The sequence below is a fragment of the Canis aureus genome, chromosome 12 (genome assembly GCF_053574225.1).
Source record: "Canis aureus isolate CA01 chromosome 12, VMU_Caureus_v.1.0, whole genome shotgun sequence".
NCBI classification, from domain to species: Eukaryota; Metazoa; Chordata; class Mammalia; order Carnivora; family Canidae; genus Canis; species Canis aureus.
The window spans coordinates 26,576,856-26,598,732 of record NC_135622.1 but is presented as its reverse complement, the minus strand read 5'-3'; the positions used below and the strand labels follow the sequence as shown (position 1 = coordinate 26,598,732).

General features: G+C 46.0%; 1 long non-coding RNA gene across 3 annotated transcripts; it reads left to right on the top strand.

The window, feature by feature from the left end:
• The first annotated feature begins 7,447 nt into the window (after positions 1 to 7,447).
• On the top strand, positions 7,448 to 21,310 carry LOC144280806 (uncharacterized). Of its 3 annotated transcripts, XR_013349218.1 has the most exons (4): positions 7,448 to 7,601; positions 10,178 to 10,358; positions 19,977 to 21,051; positions 21,168 to 21,310. It is a non-coding gene; the product is annotated as an uncharacterized LOC144280806 (long non-coding RNA). The 3 variants fall into 3 exon arrangements; XR_013349217.1 differs by lacking the exons at positions 19,977 to 21,051; positions 21,168 to 21,310 and adding an exon at positions 11,932 to 12,186; XR_013349216.1 differs by lacking the exons at positions 19,977 to 21,051; positions 21,168 to 21,310 and having other exon boundaries at positions 10,178 to 10,501.
• Positions 21,311 to 21,877: the final 567 nt, after the last annotated feature.

Below are 21,877 nucleotides of genomic sequence, written 5' to 3'. Positions count from 1 at the left end.
TTTAAATCATGAGGTCATTGGAGCGATGGTCTCATTGTGGTTGGCACCAGTGAGACTTCATTGGTTCTTACTGCAGTGGGCTACTTGTGCCCCCACCCCACCCCCAAAGACATGTCCCCTCAGAATCTGGAAAAGTTCTTTGCAGATATTACCAAGTTAAGGTGAATTAAGTCAAGTGAGATCATCTGGATTTAGGGTGGGTCCTAAGTCCAGGGACAGATGTCCTTACAGAAAGAAGGGAAAGCAGTGTACAGAAAGAGGCTGGGCTTGGCATGGTGCAGCGCCACAGCAGGGAGATCTAAGGATTGCCAGGAGCCCCCAGAGCCTGTAAGAGACAAGTGATTGGAGTGGTCCCTTACGGGCTTTGGAGGAAGTGCAGCTCTGCTGACACCTGGCTTTGCACTTGTGGCCTCCAGAACTGTGAGAGAATCCATTTCTGTCGTGTTCAACCACCAGTTTGTGGTAATTTGCTCTGGCAGCCACGGCACATGGGCTCTGCTACTGTCATAGTTAAGCAGAGGTGTGGTGACCAGAACAGTGAATGGTCTGGGAAATAGGATTGATCTTTCACAATTTAAGAGGCTGTTGGAGAAGAGGGAAAGAAAATGAGCTGGATTTGAGTACTGCGCGGTGTGTTTTGTCCGTCCTCTGCCTCACAGCACGGCTCACCAGGTGCTGCCTGCTACCCTCCTTCCTCTGAAAGACTCTCTTGAGCACAGACTCTGTGCCAGGCTTTGCTACAAAACCCTCAGGATAAACCCCTAAACAACACAGGTGAAATCCCTGCCTTCAAGGAGCTTGCATTCCACTGGGGAGGTGTTTACCAGAGCGGGTAATTGGAACACAGAGCAACAGCAGAGTTTTGTTTGCTTGTAATTATTATTATTATTTTTTAAAGATTTTATTCATGAGGGACACACAGAGAGACAGGCAGAGACATAGGCAGACGGAGAAGCAGGCTCCACGCAGGAAGCCCGATGCAGGACTCGATGCCAGGGCTCCAGGACCACGCTCTGAGCCAAAGGCAGGTGCTAAACCACTGAGCCACCCAGGGATCCCCTGCTTGTAATTGTTTTTAATGCCCAGCTAGATGAAGATTTAAATCACCACCAGCAGCCCCATGAATGGCTTTGAGTTGAGGAAGTGTTAACATCCAGGGTGAGTTAAAAGACCCCTATTCCACCTTAGAGGAAAATGAAAGCCTGAATTCTCTTTCTTTAAAAGCTTATTTTTAAAAAATTTTTTAAAAAGATTTTACTCATCTATTTGAGAGAGAATGGGAGAAAGAATGTAGAGGAGAGGGTAGGCAGAGGGAGAAGCAGACTCCCTGCTGAGCAGGGAGCCTGATATGGGGCTTGATCCCGGCACCCTGGGATCATGACCTGAGCCAAAGGCAGAAGCTTAACTGACTGAGCTATCCAGGGGTCCCGCTCTCTTTCTCTCTCTCTCTCTTTTTAAAGATTTATTTCTTTATTGGGGAGAGAGAGTGCACATGGTGGGGAGGGGTAAGGGGAGAGTGAGAGAATCTCAGGCAGATTCTGTACCCAGTGCAGAGCCTGACACAGGGCTCAATCTCAGGACCCTGAGATCATGACCTGATCTGAAACCAAGAGTTGGACGTTTAACCAACTGAGCCACCCAGGTGCCCCAAAAGTCTGAACAATCTTAAGCATTGGTTAGCCCGGCTAGCTCAGTCGGTAGAGCATGAGACTCTTAAGCATTGGTTAATAACAAAAAGAATTTGGAGGAAAGTTCCAAATTTCATATGGACTGACTTTTCTTTTTGTCTTCTTTGTTGGCAATGTCACTTAGTGGTCACAGCTGATGTTACAGTTTTTACTTAAAAGGCACATTTAAAGGGGAAGTATGTGAATTTTTCTCTAGGCTCAGGACCCTTATGAGAAGCTTGGGTGGTTGAATCATGAAGCATTACTATCCAACTACTGGTAATTTACCCTAATTGAGGACAAAATACCTGGGAGGAATTGAAATGTCTCTTGATTGCTACTTTGAAAACCCAGACGGTGAGACCGTGAGAAGCCGAGAAAGCATTTTCAATTTTATGAAGGGAATTAACGGGAAAACAATAGGCTTCTCTTGAAACAGAATCTATTATATGTTAGTTTTGCTAGAATTCACCTCTTTCACCAAGTAAAAGATAGCACCAATGACAAATGTACCACTATGTATCCTTAAGCCAGTAAATTCCAAGGACACAGCTGTATCAGAAAGAGACACTTTGGTTGCATAGCTGTAGAGGCAGACTGCCCTACAGTCCTTGATGATGAAAATGTAATTTGTTATTGTTGACTTTACTTTTGATACAATGAACTTTGTTGTAAAGCTATATAGTTCCTAAGAGATTTGTTATTATAAGCAGTGTGATGTTCCAGAAGGAAGGGACAGTGTACAGAAAAGCAAGCCCCATCTTTCCTCCCAGCAGACTCTGTTTAGGAGCAATGTAAATAAAAGGAATAAATGCAAGAGCATTGAAGGCCAGAGGATTTCTTCCTCTTTCTGTAATGGCCAGTGAAGAGGAACAATCCAGAAGCCACTGTGCAAAACCTCCTGTGCCTTAACGGCCTGAAATCTTGCACGGAAACCACATCCAGCGCCATGGATTTACCCGAACAAATAGACGGAGGCCTTCCAAAGCTGCAGCCTAAATGCTGTTTACACTGTAAATAAGAAAGACACAAACAGCTCTCTGATGAGCTACTGTCACATCTGGGCTGCCTCGTGGGAACGGGCATGTTAGGGAGGCCCGGCTGGCAGCAAGTGCATTCCCTAAGATCTGCCCTCCTGGTAAAACTCCGGAGATGCGGCAGATAAGAGATCTGGAAATCAGCATTCTTGGCGCTTTCCATTTTATTCTTGAAAACAACATGGGCTGAGTCTCCCTCCTCACCTACTACTCCCCGCAAACTCGCCTTATGGGAATGTGCAGCAGGAATCAGACCCTACTCAGCAGCCCCGCCTGGTGCTGGAATCCCGGCCACACCTTTATCACTCTGGTTGTGCCTCGGTCTGCAAAGGCCCAGATATTAGCATTCTGGCGAGGGTGGGTGTGTCGGTGTGGTCACTATTTGTCGAAAGAACGCTTTGCTTAAAGCTCTGTGTTCCTTGATATGGAAGATACAAAGACATACAGGCAGTTGGTGCCCACAGAGCCCTCGGTCTTGTTGAGGAGATAAACTGGTAGGAATTCAGTCAAGTGGAGGCGGTGCGGGATGGCCCATTGGAAGGGTGAGCCAGGCGCAGCCCTCCTCCTGCGGGCTAGGATCCTCAGCCATATGCTGAAGCCTGCTTTCTACTCTGGCTTCCTCCAGCTCGTCCACGAGATTTTGCCCGGAAACCACAGCCAGTGGAACTCTGCGGGCTTCCCTTGCACTTTGCACAGGACCCTTTCTGCAGTCACCCCTTATATGCTGGTATGTCCCCTTCCTTTTCACCTAGTCACACCAGCAAGCCAGCTCCTATTTCTCCTCCTCCAAGAAATCTTCTGTGAACCATTTTTGTGGGAGCTCTCATGGCATTTATTATTTGGAACTGTGGTTCTCAAACTGTGTGCTGGGGTACCCAGGCCACTGCAGCAAGTTCACAGGGTGCTGGGGAATATTTTAGATTTTCTCAAAGAAATAGCTGTCAGACACCATGCAAACTACTAGCTTAGGGTTTCCACTTTAGGGTGCCACATTCCTTTTGACAACATAGTTTTGCACTTGCTATGATTAAAAAAAAATAAGGTTTTATGTGAAAATCAATGTGCAATAGGCAATGAAGGTGGCAATGTTGTATCTGATTTGATTCCATGGTCTGAAAAGTGGTGCTGATTCCTAAAATAATTCTAATTGTTTAATAATGAAACATGAATATTTTTCCTTCAATCTTTTGAGTATTAATTTTTCAAGTGGCTACTAAGTTGTTAAGACACAAATACTTATGAAGTTGTTTGGACCTAATCACTTAATTACTTCATAAATGGAACTGTTGGTTTTTCTTTTGGCCCAAGGACACCACGACAATATTACTGAGGCCCTGAGGGTTCTGTCTTAGAGAAAGTTTGGGAACCTCAGCCCTAGAACCTTCATTAGATAAATAGCATTGACTATGTGAATTCTTGTTTTATCTCCTCACGTGTGTCCTTGCCAAGCAAGCTGGGTTTTGTTGATTTGTTCATTTGGCTTCCCCATGGGCCAGGCTTGAGAAGAATGAGACCATTTTCTCCAGAAGACTCAAATGTACTGCAAGAGAAGGAGAAAAACTGCCCAGCAGATGGACTGAAGAGAACAGGGTGAGGTTAAGTGGGAAGAGAACCCAAACAAGGGAAAGGCCAGGAGGAATCCATAAATAAAATTAAGTTTAATTAACTAAGTGGTTAGAGGATTGTAGTACTCTCTGCAAAGGCATGTCACCACTCTTATGCACTAGGCTTTTGAACAGCCTATGTTTTTCCTTATTTCATAATGAGGGTATATTTTAAGTACTCTTGTTTTATTACTATTAATAGATGTTTTAAAGTTGGTACTAATGAGGGAATGAAAAGTTATTTCCACTTGTTTGTTTGTTTGTTATGTTTTGTTTTGTTTTCAGTGCTTTATATCTAGAGTTTTCCATGCTGAAAACACTGCTTTGCTATTCAAACAAAACACCAGTTCACCCGCTGTTGATAGCTAGATATAAAGATGAACTTGAGTGGAGTCTTTCCCCAATGAATTTGCCAGCTCCTGGTGGACAGGAGTGATTTACGTGCTCTGTTCTTTTGACTCCCTGCCACGAGACTTGAATGCTAAATAACTGGATTTTTCATTGACTGGACCCACAGGAGCCATGGGCGGTGGAAACCTTGGGAAATTATAATGATAGTTTGGAATTTAGATCATTTTATGTCGACACCCAGGAAGTCTTGGCTAACACTCTAGCAGGACTAGTGGGTGAAAACTCAGACCTTAAGACTCAGTTTCTATGAAAAATCTGACCTGAGGTCTAAATAAAGTTGCACATGGCAGAAGGGCATACAAAATCAGCACCTAACAGTGCATCTGCAATCAACAAGCCAATCGAATGTGTGCTTCCCAGAAACTGCCCCTTTCTTCTGTCCATTCCTCTTTCCCCAGACTTCTGGCCAAGTGGGACTGGCCATTTGGGCTTTACACATCCTTCCTTGCTTTGCCCTCCCATCATTGCATTTCTTTGATTTCCATTTGTCAACCTGCCCTCTGACTATTGGCAAACTGGCTCTTATATTTGTGTAGCTTGCTGCACAAATATAAGAGCCTGGTTGGAGGTTCTTGCTTGGAGTCTTCTCCAAGGGCTATCAATCTGCCATGGCCAAGTGTGACAGCTGCCTTGGTGAGGATCTGATGAGGATCAGGAAGGGTCCAGCTGTGACATCTTCCAAGTTCAAACATGAGGACCACCTCGAAACACTGGGTGAGATTTTCCTCTGAGTTTGGAAATTAATTAATTAATTTATGTATTTTTAAGATATTATTTATTTATTCATGAGAGACAGAGAGAGAGAGAGAGAGAGAGAGAGGCAGAGACACAGGCAGAGGGAGAAGCAGGCTCCACGCAGGAAGTCTGACATGGGACTTGATTCCAGTCTCCAGAATCAGGCCCCAGGCTGAAGGCGGTGCTAAACCGCTGAGCCATCCGGGCTGCCCCTGAGTTTGGAAATTTATACTCAAGTGGTGGTCATATAATAGACCCCGGATCTGAGCCAGGCTGTCTGTGCTTGAAAACCAAATTCTGGCCCCTCTATTAATGATTGTATGGTCATTAGCAATTTACAGAATTGTTTTTGAGCTTCTGTTTCCTCATCTATAAAATGGGAATAAAAATAGCATCTGTTTCATAGGGCCACTGTGAGGTTTAAGGGTTTAATGTGTGAAAGTGCCCTGTGTGCTGGTACCAGAGGAAGTGCTCAGTCACCAGGCCTGGTTTTAAGCCTGCACCACCATCTGCTGGCTGTGTGACCATGATCAAGTCTAATAACCTCTCTTGGCCCAGATTTCTTTACCGCAGAGCGTTAGTGGCACCTGCGTAGCTGCTTCAGCATGTCATTGTGGTAGCAAACTGGAAAATTCTGCACAAATGTTAAGAATTCAATTTCTTTAAAAAAAAAAAAAACAAACTTGTTTTTATGGCTCCCGTTTTTTTCCCCTTACAGTCAACAGAGCACATTGCAAGGCCTCTTTCCCTGAGGGAGGCTGCTGAGTGCTGGACACGAGGGCTGAGGCCCAGCCCAGGCACCCACCGGGCATCCACCAGCCACCATGTTGGATGCACCCTGGATAGCCATTTCAGCAGGATGCCCAGGGAGATGTATTTCTTGGATCCTGCCTGGGCTCATAAACAAGTCCAGAGTCTGGTTTTCTGTCTTTCCTTTTCTCAATTAGGGAAACAGTCAGGCACTGTCAGTTCCCTTTCAGGTCTCAACAAGCCCGGGCTGCCCTGGAGGGAGGAGGAGGATGGCAGAGGAGACAGGAGGAAACTAACTCTCCCTGTAAAACTTGGCTTTGGCTGAATAGCTTCCAGTTGCCTTGAAATCCAATCTTCTTTTGAACTCAAATTTGCTGTCAGCCACATTCTTGGAAGGCAATGTGCTCTGGTCCCGTCCTGACAGCCAGGAGGGATAATACCTTTCCAAGAACCCCACTCTCAGGGTGGTAGGAGCCAGCCGCCTGCTAATGCTCCCTTTCACCTGTTCAGCAAGACTGGAGTATTGGGGGCTTCAGCCCTAAGGGGACCCTACAGACAACTGATTATCTGGGTTTAGAAGAGAAAGTGATCCTCATTCTACCTGTTGGCCCTAGAACCAAGGCTATTTTGGTATTTCTTTTTTTATACCTTCATTTGGAATGCCCAGATGCCTGACTCCTCTACTCCAACCAACAAAACTTTACCTTGTGCCCCATTCAGTCCCTCATGAATTAACAAATAGGTATCGAAGGTCTGCCCCAGGTTCTCAGCACTACAAGAACACCACAAGAACAGTGTACAGCATGCCTGGTCTCCGTGAAGCACACCCTCTACTCTTAGCCAATAGGCAAGGTCTGCACTGAAGTCTGTCAGAGGTCCCGGTTTGAGAGAAAGCTCTCCCACATAAAAGACATGACATGGGGTAAACCAGTAAGTTTTCCCGAACCTCGTTTTTTTTTTTTTTTTTTTAAATCTGTAAAATAAATGAAATCATTTTGCATTCTGTTAACATTCCATTCAAGTTGGTGGAGTACAGATCCAAAGTTTGTGCAAACATGTCCAAACTTTTATTTTCATTATGTAAGGAGAGTTACATGAGCACCTGCTAAGTATCATCCATTTGGAGTACCAAGTTGAGTAAGATCTGGCCCCTGCCTTCCAGTAGAGGAGATGCACACAGAAGCAGTTGATTATGAAGCTGTGTGGTGAAAGCATAATAGGGCCTTAGAACAATGGGAGAACTGTGGAGGGGACCTGACCCAGCTGAGGGGGGAGAAGGTGGAGGAGACACTTGGGCTGAGTCTTACATGTGTTGGAGGTAGCCAGGTGAGGAGAGTAGCTGGGGAGAGGGACATCCTGGAAAAAGACTGTGAACAGAAGAATGGACACCAACGGCGGTATGATTCCAAGGTTCTAGAGCATTCAGTAACTGACAGGGAATGAGGAGAGAACAGATGTCCACAGGGCCAGCTTCTGGAAGGACTTGGCTCCATGGCGATATTCTAAAGTTTATTCTCTAGGCAAGGGGGTAGTATTGAAAAGCTTTGAGCAAGGATATCATAGCATCAGCTCTATGTTTTAGTTCATGGCAGTTGTATAGAGGACTGATTGAAGCGGCCCCTGCAAGAGGCTGTGAGACAAGACTCTCGCTATGGACCCGCAAGCAAGAGGGGGGCCTGGGTGAGGGTGATGGACGGGTTAGAATGGATATGAACTATTAAGAAGCTGGAATTATGGGACTGGGTCAGTGCTGGAAGGTAGAGTGAGTAGGATCAGGCGATGAAATGATCCCCAGGTTCCTCGCCTGAGTGCCTTGGTGGAAGTTACAGTGGGGAATCAGAGAGCAGAGCTGGCTTCATGGGAGAGATGACACAGTTTAGGTCCTTGTTGGGTTTCTTTTTTTCTTTCTTCCTTCCTTCCTTCCTTCCTTCCTTCCTTCCTTCCTTCCTTCCTTCCTTCCTTCTTCCTTCCTTCCTTCCTTCCTTCCTTCCTTCCTTCCTTCCTTCCTTCCTTCCTAAGATTTTATTTATTTATTCATGAGAGACATAGAGATAAAGAGCAGACACATAGGCAGAAGGAGAGCAGGCTCCCCATGGTGAGCCTGATGCGGGACTTGATTCCAGGACCCTGGGATCTTTACCTGAGCCAAAGGCAGATGCTTAATCGCTGAGCCACCCAGGCGCCCCCCCCCCCCCCTTGTTGGGTTTCAAGTGGACTTGTCTAGCAGCAAATTGAGTACAGGCAGGGCTTGCTTTGCATGGTTCCACACATGTGGATTTCAGTTGCCACATATGGTTAATAGCACCAGTGCCCCAACACCACAGGTCTCTTTTCAGTTACCACAGACAGCATAGGAACTGTGAGTAATTGCTTAAAACACCTACTTCTCTTGAGTCTACTCATCACAACATAAGAGCAGATTGGCATCATGATCCATGACCAATCATCTCATAAAATAAAAAGTGTGTCCAAATTCACACAACACAGAAATCAGGAGTAAAGCACCAAGTCAGGCAGACATGTATCTCTGGCCCTCCCCTCCAAACCGTCCCCTCACCTGGACCAGGTTTCCTACAAGAAATGGGACTTTGAGCCAAGCCCTCAAACACAGTGCTGGAGAACTGTCACACCTTCCAGTGTCTCCAGAGTGAAAGCTAGAAATCTGACAGGCTCACTTGGAAGAGGTTTTCCTGTTTTGAGCAAGCAAAGTAGTTCTTGTCATACTCCATCTGAAAACCCCACCCAGCATCCTAGAATCATAGAAGATAACAGGAAGGACAGAGACAAATATTGCTGTTCCTCTTCTCTGTACCCCAACCAGTGTTTGATGACTCTTCTTGGACTGGAGAAAGATGCTAGTTCGGATTAGGGGTGCAGAGAGGAAGAGAGTGGGAAGGGGTGGAGGAAAGGGAGGGAAGGAGTGAGGAGTGGTGGAGAGGGAGAGAAAATGCAAGAGCTGAGGCTTTTCAGCCCCAGAAGCATTATCTTTGTAATTGGCCATAACTTAGAATCTCAAAGGACTGGGTTTTTGCTTTGGGGCAGAGCAACTTGCCTGGACTCTCCTTTAAGTTGCCCTGACATCTGTTCTGCAGTAAAACGGGAGGAGACAAAACCTGTCAGAAGCAGCAGGTGGCCGAAAGGGAAGAGGATAGAGGGGAGGTCTGGAACTGGCTGCGGGTGGGGGTTGAAAAAGCAAAGAAAGCTGGCCAGGTGGCTGTGGAGGGGGCTTGGAGTCTGGGCCAGTCTCTGCCCTCAGAAGCCCGGGGTCCCCGGCTCCCCACTAGCACCCCCCTAGCTCCAGCTCTGCTGGAGGCCCCACAGAATCTCTGCCACGGGCTGCTGGCCCCCCAGCAATATTTGGTGGGTGAGCTAGGTCTGTGGTCCACCCCAGATACACCTGTGGCCTGCCCACTCCAGCCAGAGGGGCGCTGCCAGCATGACACCGCAGACCCCCACATGGGCACCAAAGGGCACTGAGTCTCCCATGAGGAGAGGGAAGAACTGCCAAGCTCATTTCTGCTCTGAAGTCAAAGGAAACCTAGTATAAACACAGTGGGTTCTGTGAATTATCCACATGAAATGTTTAATGCATTTAGCCTGGAGCAGATGAGATTTAATAAGGGGATGTTCCCATGGTGATTTTATTAGAAACTTTAATATAACCAAATACCATTTATTAAGCACCTGGTACATGTCAGCCACTGGGCTCCAGGTACATTGCCAGGCACTCACCTGCCCCAATTCCCCTGTCCAGATCCCCGCCCTGACTCATGCACGCCTGTGTGCATGCAAGCACGCACTGCCACCACCAAAGTTGTAATGAGGAAACTTCCCTGAAGTTCAGTGACACTAAGTAACTCACTTAGAGTCATGTGGCTAGTAACTGTGAGAGTCAGAATTGGAAACTAGGACTGGCTAACCCCAAACCCACAGCCTCCATGACTGAACTGTCCTGCTTCTTGTTCCACTCCAGGAATGAACCCGTCAAGCAGATTCAGTGCTTTCTCTCTCTCTCAGCTCACTTGCTCTAGGGGAAGCAGGTTCCATGCTGTGAGTGTCCGCATGAAAGGACCACATGCTGAAGACCGGAGATTCTCAGCCTAGCCCATCAACACCCACTCGCCCAAGCTTGGAAACAGATCCCTCAGCCCCAGGCAAGTCTTTGTGATGACCAGAGTCCTGATCAGTAGCTTGGCTGCAACCTCCTGAAAGATCTGGAACCAGAGGCCCCCAACTAAGCTGTTCGTAGATTTGTGACCTAGAGAAAGAGTGAGATGATAATGTTTTCAGCTTCTAAGTTTGGGGGTAATTTGTTATGCAGCAATTACTAACTAACACGGAGTCGTTACTTTGTGAATTCTCAAGGCTGCTTGTGGTGAGGGCTTCCAGTTTTCCAAAACAATACATTGTCTTATTTCTGAAGTTAGGTTGTGCTGCTGTTACTTGCAGCCACAAGCACAGGAACTGATGAAAAGACCACACATAATGTGTCTGCAGCCTGCCTCTGGCAGCCTCTGAAAACACTCTCCCCTTGCTCAAAAACTACTCCATGGCCTTCTTCCATCCCCTGAGAACAGCAGGCTCCTTCTTGCCTCTGGGTTTTCACCCGTTTTGTTCTTACTAGCCAGTGCTCTGTCCACTTCATCTTGTTAACGCTTCTGAGTTTTTCAGATTTTAGCTTGATTTTACCCTTCCTTGGTAAAGGTCCTTACCCCCCTCCCAATTATATCAAGTCCCTTTGTTCCTTACTTCAGAGCACCATGTACCTTTCTCCTGGGTATTTATCACAGCATACTGTGATACTTTGTATAAACTAATTATTCTTCGTGCAACCACTTGGTCACTCTGTCTCCCTTCTCCCTGAGGACCTGGCTCATGTCTGCTTGGGCACCATTGTATACCAGGGTGCTCACTCAGCACAGTGCCGGAACAGGGCAAACTCTCAATGCATAATCATCGAGTGAAGGAACAGATGCATTGGAGATATACATTGGTTGCTCTAGAGAAGGATCTGGACTAAGTATATAGATTTTGGAGTCGTCGGTGTGGAAAGGACCTGTGAATTCCCGAGAGAAAGTGGTCTCCCAGAAAAAAATGTATGAACGAAATGAAACTGGAAATCTCTAACCCCTGGTGGCTGGGAGAGAAAGCAGACCCAGGAGAGATGGTCCACAGGTGGTGCATGATAAAGCTTGAGATGCCAAGGTCATTTCACCATCAGAAGAAGTGCAGCTAAAGTCCTTGAGAGGTGGCAAGAGGTAGGGTTCTCAGAGCCAGCTTAGCCAAGGGGGACATGATGCCACCTGAGCCAGGATACAGGGAGCAGCCCCGTGTATGGAGCCCTGAGGACACATGAGTGACTCTTCCTCCCAGAGCTAAAGGACCAGGATGGGCTGGCTGTCCCCTCCTCACATTGGTGTCCCAATGCCCTGTCCATGGGCGTGGGGATGAGACTCACAGTAGAAGTGTAGTACTTTGAAGGCAGTGCCAACCACAGCATTCTGTGTATGGAAAGGGGTTTCCTCCCAAAAGATTCTGATTGGGCAGTTCTGTCATGGTCACCTAGGGAAGGCTGTGCCAGTTGCAGGAGGGTTACGAGTTGATAGTGCGATCACCCAGTGCACGCCATCTCTCTGGATAATGCCGGCACTCCTCCTCTTTTCTTTAAAGAGCTGATGTAGGGGCTCAAATAATCCTGACAAGTATTCACGTCTCCTTTTTGTTCAGACGCTTGCTCATGTGTCTAGATGAGCCTGAAATCCTGTGTTCATTACAACTTCATTCATGGGGCATTACCTGCTGAGGACTGCATGTGGACCTGATTAACACAGTGTCTGTCTCAGTGTCTACACCAGAGGATGGAATTTCCAGAGAACTGAAATTTGCTCCTTGAGCAATAACAAGTAAAAAAAAAAAAAAAAAGGAATTATCAAATTCAACACACACACACACCCCTCAATCCCCTTACAGGCAGCCTAAAACTCCACAGCCACTGTCCTTCTGCTCCGTGACCATTAAGGGGATGGTAGGGAGATGGAAAGGGAAACGAACAGGAGAGAGGGAGAATAGGAATATGGTTGGGAGCGGGAAGTAGCTCACATGGGGGTCGGCAAACTATTTCTGTAAAAGGCCAGGTGGTAACAGTTTAGGCTTCATGGGCCATGTAAGCTCTATCATAACTACTCAGCTCTGCTATCATAGGCAACACGATACAAAAACAAATGAGCAAGGCTGTATTCCAAAAAAATCTTATTTATGGGCGAAATTTGCATTTCATATCATTTTCCTGTGTCACAAACTATTCTCCTTCTTTTGATGTTTTAAAAGACTTATTTGTTTATAGCAGTTTATGTTCCCAGCAAAACTGAAGGGAAGGTACAGGGATTTCCCATAGCCCTCCTGCCCCCACACATGCACAGCCCCCACCCCTGACATGATCAATGATCAATATCCCCACCAGAGGCATTGTTATAACCGATGAACCTCCATTGACACACCATTATCACTGGAGTCCATAGTTTTTATTTTGTTTTTAAAAGATTTTTATTTATTTATTCATGAGAAACAGAGAAAGAGAGGCAGAGAGAGAAGCAGGCTCCATGCAGGGAGCCTGACGTGGGACTCGATCCCGGGCCTCCAGGATCATGCCCTGAGCTGAAGGCAGCACTAAACCGCTGAGCCACCAGGGCTGCCCTGGAGTCCATAGTTTATGTTAAGGTTCACTCTGGTGTTGTACATCTTTTTTCAACTATTAAAAATTTTGAAACCATTCTCAGCTTTATGTTATGCAAAAACAAGTGGTGGGCTGGATGTGGTCACAAGGCATGAAGTTTGCTGACCCCTGGTCTAAAGTAAGAAGTGCTTCTATAGGCAAAGTCTACGCCTCCCTTCCCTCTTACCTTCCCCTTCTCCCGCCACCCTTTACCTAATGACGTGCTAACTTTATCCTGTAGCAAACATTCATACTTTCCCTCTTCACTCCTGCCTGGTCTGTCCTCTCTCAAATACTGATAACTGCATTAGCATTCAAGAACTCGGTCCTTAACCGCACATTCATATTTCTGTAGCAGAAAGATTAGGGAACATCCAGAACTTTCTATAGAGTAAGGTTCTTTAGAAATCGAGTAGGTGGGAGTGGTAGGGCCTATGGGGGAGAACGTGACTTTTAAAATTCAGTTCTATATAGTCCCACTCAACCAGGTTTTTTTCCTCCTCTGTTGCTATAATATGAAGTAAAAATCATTTCCTGCTAACCATAATGTCTAGATTTTATTTAAAATTTTCTTACCTACTCAAAATATTCAGTGGTTTTCTCTAAGGTCTAAAAATGTTCAGTAGCTCTTACTTTTGGATGAAACAAGTGGTCAGGTGCTGTAGCTTGCAATAGAAAGGACTAAACCATATGTACTTATGCAGGGCCAATGTCCTCCCAGTTATATCTGGGGAAGCTTCTGCTTGAGTGGATAAAAGTCCTGGACATCAAAGAAGAACACAGTGTTTGCAGTGAGACAGGCCTGGCTCCAAATGTGGGCTCTGCCGTAGGTTGTAGCACTCACCTGCTTGAAGCTTCCATCCCTTCACTTGCAAGTTGGAATAAAAAAGGTCAATTGTTCTGATGTTTAAAAGAGCTACCAAATAGGATATACCTAGTTAATATTAATATTCTTCATCCTTTCCATCTCTGCAGTTTCTCCCTATTGCCCTCAAGCTAGCAAAACTTCCTTTGAGCACCACTGTTTGGTCTCAGTAGCAACTTTCGATTTTTTGTCATAACAGTAAAATTTTAAGGCCAAGTAAGCAATAAAAAGGCATTCAGTAAACTTCCTGGCCTGAAGTTTGTTTTCTTTTTTTCTTCTTTCCGGCTGTCTCATAATATTCAACTTAGATTCAATTACTTGCAGTGATAATTAATAGCACATTAGTAAATGAAGCTGACTCTCTAGAAGTGATAAAGCTGGACCAGAACATGAGCTCATGGCTGCCCTCGGCTCTTAAGTCTCTGCCGAGGAGGAGAAAGAATTCCATGCCAAAGAATGTTGGGGGGAATTATCGGGCTTGTGGGGTTGCCAAAGCAGAATTAGCCAGGCTCTGAAGCGTGCGGTGGGCGGCATGCAGATGGAGAGACTGCTGGAAGCAAGGCAGGAGCCTGGGCAGGAGGTGCGGAGCTGCCGGGGAGGACTGGAGGGACACTGACAAATACGGCTGGGCTCGCCCTGGGGAGTGGAGGGACCCTGCAGCCAGCACACTGTTGAGTTACAGGTGGGCCTGCCTGTAGGGCCCAGAGTCCGAATGTCAGAGCTAGAAAACTCTTCAGCATCAGGTGGCTCTACTCTCATCGTACAGAGGACAAAACGGAGGCCCGGCCGTGTTCTGACCTGCCCAAGGACATGCATGTTTTGTGAGAGAAGAGCCTCATTGTTCATGGCTGGCTTTCTAGGGGTCGTGCAGAGAAGGAAAGTCCAGTGTCCTGTTTTGGCCGAAATAGAAATAGATGTCCAGAAAGTGCTGAGCTCATCTCATAAAAGTCTTGAGGCAATGCCCACTGCTTGTCCATCACCTATGGGCAGAGAGGGTACTGCATACGGACAGGATCGCACTGCTGTTTCCCTTCTTTTGGAATATGTGGGTTGTGGGGGTGGAAGCCAACTGTTAGAGCTTCTTAAAAAATTGTGTTGCTACTGCAACAAATATTCATGCTATTTATTATTATGTATAATAAATATAGTATAACATAATTATATTTATTATAACATAATATTGATCATAATATAATTTTATTATAGTGTTTATTAGAATGAAATGTTAATACTAATAATGTACCAGAGAAGAGTTTGTGGAAATGACTCATCTTTTGTGTCCTCCCTCCTGAGAGAGTAGCATGTAATTGAATGCCTGTGACCAACCTGAGTCGGGGGAAGGGGGGGAGGTTGTCTTTGGAAACAACTCCTGACCCCTGATGGATAGTCTCCCAGGAAGAAGCACCTCCCACCCACCCCCACGATGCCCTTACATTCAGAGCCCTGGCCCCTCAACTGAAGCTTCCCCTGCCCACTCCAGTCTCCTCCCCCTGGCTCAGCTCCTCTACTTACCCCCTTCCCCACAAGGAGAGAGCCTGGCAATGGGAGAAGGTGGTCGCTGGGTTTTGTGGGAAAAGAGGTGCCAATTATAGCCTTTATTAGGCTCACACCCGCCGTCTCACTGCCTTTCGGCTGGTGCAGACCACACACACACTCAGTTCTCCTGCACTGGGACAGGAGACCTGTGTGGTCCTGCCGACTCACTTATAATAAATCTGCGAGCTTAATAAAAGGCATCACTTCTATCTTTTGATCTCTCTTGAGTTACTCATTAGCTCTGGGTAACACACTTCTTGACTGACAGGCCCTTCCCAGGGAAAACCCAAGCTTTGTGGTTCTTCAAATAAAACGCAGAGTGGAAAGGTAGGGGTGTCTGTGTGTTCAGGGTGGTGCACTGTGTGATTTGGAGGATGGAAGAGGGGAAGGAGGAGCTTGGCCATCTCAGGAGATGTCTGAGACAAGGTCCCCAGAGCAGAATGAGCATCACTCAGGAACTGCTGCTGATGGCGGAAGGTTCTAGAGCCCTCAGGGCTATTGAGCCCTGTAGCCTCACCTGTTCCAGTCTTCCTTCCTACCTTCCTTCAAAATCTTTCTCGGGGTTCCATTTCTCCATGGAACCTCTCAGTCTTAGCTTTGAGTTAATCTAAATTTGCTTTAAATATTCTACGAACACTTTTTTGTGCAACCTCTTGTGTGGTAAATTTTCTGAAGGGATCAAGACTCTCTTTTCTTTCCCACTTTCTGGCACACCCAAAACTTGTCCTGTTTCCTACCATGTAGAGGCATTTGCTGTGTTTCCTCTGTGCCAGGTTCTGGGCTAAGCTCTGGACCTATTATTCCTGTGTGTGTTCACAGCCTCATGAGGTAGGGACAGCTGCGATCCACGTTCAATAGCCAAAGAAACTTGGACTCAGAGAATTGAGGTAAGTTGCCCAAGGTCACACAGCTAATAGGTGAAGGATCAAGGATCTCATTCCAGTGCTGTCTGAGTCCTGCTTATACCCACTGTGCCCCAAACTGCCCGCATTGGGCCTCGGCTTGGGCTGTTTGGCTGTGCGTGCATTTTTTGTACTTCCTCCAGCACCAAGCCCAACATCGAGGTGAAGTTCTCAGTGTTCCTGCCTCCCAAGCACTCGCGTCATGCCCACTTACCTGGAGTGACTTCACCCCGGGCTGCAGCTGCTCTGGGAAACCACAGCCACTCAGGGAATTGTCAGAAGGCAGCAGACTCAATATCGACTCACTGTGTGTTGGCGTTTCAGCTGAGCAAACAAACTTACCAGCCATGTTTGGTTCCTTTACCACCCAGACACAGCCTTCTTCACAGCCACCCCCACGGGAAATCGTACCACAGCCACCATAAGGCCACACAGAACAGAGAGGCCATGTTGCCCAGTGGCTAAGGGTGCAGCCTCTGCAATCAGCTGAGGCAGGGCTGGGCCTCACTTATGCTCCTTCATGCCTACTTGACCTTGAGCAAGTCACTTGGCGTCTCTGCTAGGTCTCCTAGTACGTAAAAGGGAGATAATGGTGACCCTTACATCGTGTGTGTGTTAAAGGAGATAATCTAATCTACGTAAAAGAGCCTGTCATAAACTGAAGACTTTTTATAACTTTTAGGTATTATTCATGTTATGGGTTGAACTGAGTCCCCCAAACACATTGAAGTCCTAACACCAGGTACCTATGAATGCCACTTGATTTGGAAATAGGGTCTTCGCAGATGTAATTAAGCTGAGATGAGGTCACTTGGGGGCAGCGCTAATCCCGTATGACTGGTGTCCTTATATGAAGAAGGAAATTGAGACACAGATGTACACAGAGAGGAGAAGGCCAAGTGAAGACACAGGCGAGAGGGAAGATGGCCATGTGAAGATGGAGACAGGGATTGGAATTAGCTGCCACGAGCCAAGCAACCAGAGCCACCAGAAGCTGGAAGAGACAAGGAAGGATCTTACCCTAGAGGTTGCAGAGGGACCCTGCTAACACCTTGATTTCCAATTTCTAGCCTCCGGAATTATGGGATAACCCATTTCTCTTGTTTTAAGCCATCCAGTCCTAGGAAATGAATGCAATTAATATTAAAAACAACACTGGTATAGGAGCCCTAAGACTTCTGTCCTAGTTTTAATTTTGCTTCTAAATAGTTGTGTCCACTTGGACAAACTCTAGAGGCATTAACTGTTAGAATGGAGAAATAACAGATGCCCAGGTGAGGGAACCAAGGCCTACGGGGTGGGGGGTGGGGGTGGAGGGAGAGGGGGGGTGTGGAGCAACTGGCAGATAACCTCAGAGAACCTGTTACTTCATCTGTCAACAGGAGATAATTATCCCTGCCCTGCCTGCTTCCCTGAGCTGTGGTTGAGGTGTCAGTAAGATCACCTAGGTAGACCAGTTGTCATCACAGCCATGGCAACACACACATACACACACACCACTGTCTTCACAAGAGCACCCCTGTCAGTGCACCAGGATTCTGGTTGATTTAGACCAATGATGAACTATTTGAAGCAGGTGAAATTAATAACAACCTCTGGGCACCCATGTGACTGTCGGCCCACTGGTTGGATAAGTATGGAAGAGTTGTTAAACTCAAGATGCAGTGTAGACAGAATTGAGGTAAGTTGCCCAAGGTCACACAGCTAATAGGTGAAGGAGATGGCATCCACAAAGGAGGGTTTGGTCTCTTAAGGAAGAATATGATGAATCAGGACGCCTGGTTTCTGCACCTGGTGCTACTGCCTGACTCGGTATGCATTCTTGGGCAGGTCCCTTACCCTCTCTAGGCCTTCCCATGCCTATCTATAAAACGTGAGCTGGGACCTGCAGCCAGGTCTGTGTGACTCCAGAATCTCTGGTCTTACCACCATTTTATACCTAGAGATGACACCAACTGGTCATTCCAGAGAGTACAGAATGTCAGTAGGGCACGAACGAATGTATGTTCCAAAATCACAGAGTTGACAGGCTCAGGAGGTTACCTGGCTTGACTCACCAGATGATAACCCCCATAAACAGATGTTTGAATAGCTTCTGGACATTCCAATAATGTTTTTCTTGCTCCTCTTGAGGGTGCTTTTTCTGTTGGCATGGAATCAGTCTTCCTTATATGAGAAAGTAATGAATACAAAAGTTGGGTTTATAAAGTCAAAAATGCCTCAGGTTTGGTTCTCTCTCTCTCTCTCTCTCTCTATGTATATATATATATATATATATTTTTTTTTTTTTTTTTTTTTTGCCCATGTGACTTCAGGCAAATCACTGTGCTTGCTAAGCCTGATGTGGAGACTTTAGGGGGTGGGAGGTGAGCCAGACAAGACCATTAGAGCTCCTAGGAGCCCTGGAACATGGCAAGTACTCAGGAAATGTAGGCTTCCCTCCACTAGGATGTCTTTTGTCCACTAGGTTAATCTGGAGTAGAAAGATCAAACCTACTCTTTGTACCTCTGTCAGTTTTTCAGTTGTCTGAAGATAACTATCCAGTGGCCCCCCAACTGTTAGCATTCTCATACATTCTTCCTCATTACCATCTTCATCATCACTGTCATCACCATCACCAACATCCTCACCAGCATCCTCTTTTGCAACAGCATCATTTTTTTTATACCATTATCACCTATTTCCCCATCACCACCACATCATACATTTGAATTAACCCAGAATCTATCCTATATTCTCAGAAGTATAGACAGTAGGTCCATCAAAGATTCATTGAACCAAATATTTTCTTTTTTAAAAAAATTGAAGTGTAGTTGATACACAATATTATATCCTTTTCAGGCATACAATGTAATGATTGGACAAGTCTATACATTATGCTATGCTCACCACAAGTGTAGCTACCATCTGTCCACATACAATGCTATTACAATACCATTAACCGTATTTCCTGTGCTGTACCTTTCATCCCTGTGGCATATTCATTCCATAATTGGAAACCCATACCTTCCATTCCCCTTCACCCATTTTGCCCATCCTTCTACTCCCTTCCCTCTAAATATTATTCCTACTTTACAAATGGTAAAACTGAATCTCAGAAAACTGCTTTTAGTAAGCGTAACACCTAGCCAGCTCAGGTTACACACAGGAAGAGGTAGGAAACTTCAGATGCTTTTTAGTGAGGTTTGATATTCTCCATGTTCTTGTGCAACTGACTTTCCAAACTTAAAGGGAAGACTTTATACATGAGTGTGTGTGTGCACACACATGTGTGTGCATGAGAGAGAGAGAGAGAGAGAGAGAGAGAATGTACATATCCCTGGAAAACTCTGGAGCCCTTCTTCAGAGTTGGCAGACTTGGGTTTCAGCCCACACTTGCAAGATTTGGATGTCTTTTGTCCCTTAAAAGTCTCACTTAGCCTGGCTAATCCAGGCAGAGCTTTCTGCTGCCTCCTTACAGGACACAGTTCAGACCAGAATATTAGTGGAGATTACAGGAAGGAGACTAGACTTCCCAAACAGGAAAGCTTGGTATCTAGGTGAGGACCTTCCATGGATGATCTTGAAGCACTTGGTTAGAAGCAGGATGGGATGGAGTGGGCCCTTCCCAGAGGTGCCTGGAGCTAGTCTACATTTTGTACTTTGTCCCTAGGTTGTTCCTAGGACAAATCTACCCATACCTTTATTTTTATATATAAATGACATGTACACATCTTTTTTCTTCCCTGCATATCAAACTCTGCTTACTATAAATAGGGTGACCCTACGCCCAATTTGACTGGGATAGTCAAGTTTGCATCTGCTGTCCTGACACCCTGTCCAGTTTACCATTTGTCACCAAACGGTGCCTCTATTTGGACATTAACTATAGGACATTCTTCCAAAGATGAGTATCAAAAAAAAAAAAAAAAAAAAAAGACGAGTATCAAAGAAGATAGAAGACAAAGGCCAACAAATGAGGGGGTTGTCCTGTGGCTCAGTGGGAAAAGCATTAGACTTGGAAGCAGAGAACTTAGTTTAAGTCTCAGCTATGCCTCTTTCTACCTAGGTAAGACTCAGTTACCTCATCTGTAAAATGGGCATGATTATACCTACTTTACAAGGTTATCAAAGGTGAATGGCTGTTAGTAGACTCTGTTCCCTGTAGTGTCACCTCTGATAATCTGTTTTACTTTTATATTTCAGTTACAACTGTGACAGTTTTTCTCCAATTTTGTCAAATTGGTCACATGAAATCAGTGGAGGCCTTGGGCCAGGGGCCAGGGCTCACCAACTGTGGGGTTTGCTCAGAGAACTGCAAAAATATAGTTATTCCTAAAAAATCCCAACCCATCTCTCAGAGCTGCACAGGCTACAGCAGCCACACCCCAGAAACTGCTAATTTGGTAGATGGATTTGGAAAATCTGGAAGAGTATAAAAAGCATATACTTGTTGGAAGTCTAGGAAACTAGAGCCAAAAAAGCAGAAAGGAGTATTGGGAGGTGAATTCATTATAATAAAGGACTGAATCTGTGAGGGGGAGAAAGAGAATAGAGCAGCCCTACAATGCTGTGACCCTGGGGAACATGGCCCAGAATGTTCTCTCCAGCTTGGTTATTGAGCCCAGCACCATTTATCAAGTCCCATGTTGGTGAGTTCTTTTTTTTTTTTTTTTAATTTATTTATGATAGTCACACACACAGAGAGAGAGAGGCAGAGACACAGGCAGAGGGAGAAGCAGGCTCCATGCACCGGGAGCCCGATGTGGGATTCCATCCCGGGTCTCCAGGATCGCGCCCTGGGCCAAAGGCAGGCACCAAACCGCTGCGCCACCCAGGGATCCCCATGTTGGTGAGTTCTAAGGGGCTTCCAGGTACTACTCCGCTGCTCCCTTTCACAGCTTGTGGGCAACAGGGACACACATTAGTCCCAACCTGCCCTGCTGACCGTGCGGGCTCCTCTTCCAGGCACACACCAATGGAGACCCACACAGCAGGTCCGAATGCAGAAGGCAGCGCCAGGCCTTCCTCAGCCTGTTGCCTCCTCTTGGCAGGCTCGTGTTCTCCCCACCATGTGAATGCAGCCACCTTTGACTACCCGAATATAGATTGTTGACTTCTCAAATCTTTTTTTTTTTTTAAGATTTATTTGAGAGAGAGAGAGAGAGAGCAAGTGAGAGCATAAGTAGGGGGACGACAGAGGGAAAGGGACAAGCAGACTCCCCTCTGATCCTGAGACTCTAGGATCATGACCTGAGCTGTAAGGCAGATGCTTAACCAACTGAGCCACCCAGGCACTGCTCAAACCTTTTCTTGACTCCCCTGTTCCAGGCAGTGTGAATTGTTCCTTCCTTACTATTTCACTGTGAGCTTGCAAATGTGGCCATGCTTTATAAGATATTCTGTATCTGTCTCCTTCCAACCACAGTAAACTGAGGACAGGCCCAGTACTCACTCAGCTCTATATCCCCCTGACTCACCCAGGGACCTTCGCTGGGTTAACCTTTACAAGACTTTTCTAGATGCAAAGTGTTTTGACCCCTGTATTAGCCAGGGTTCTCCAGAGAAACAGAACAAATAGGATATTCATTATATACACACATATATATACATATACATGTATATATATAATTACATATTAACCTATTAGAAAAATATTTACATAGAGAATATATATT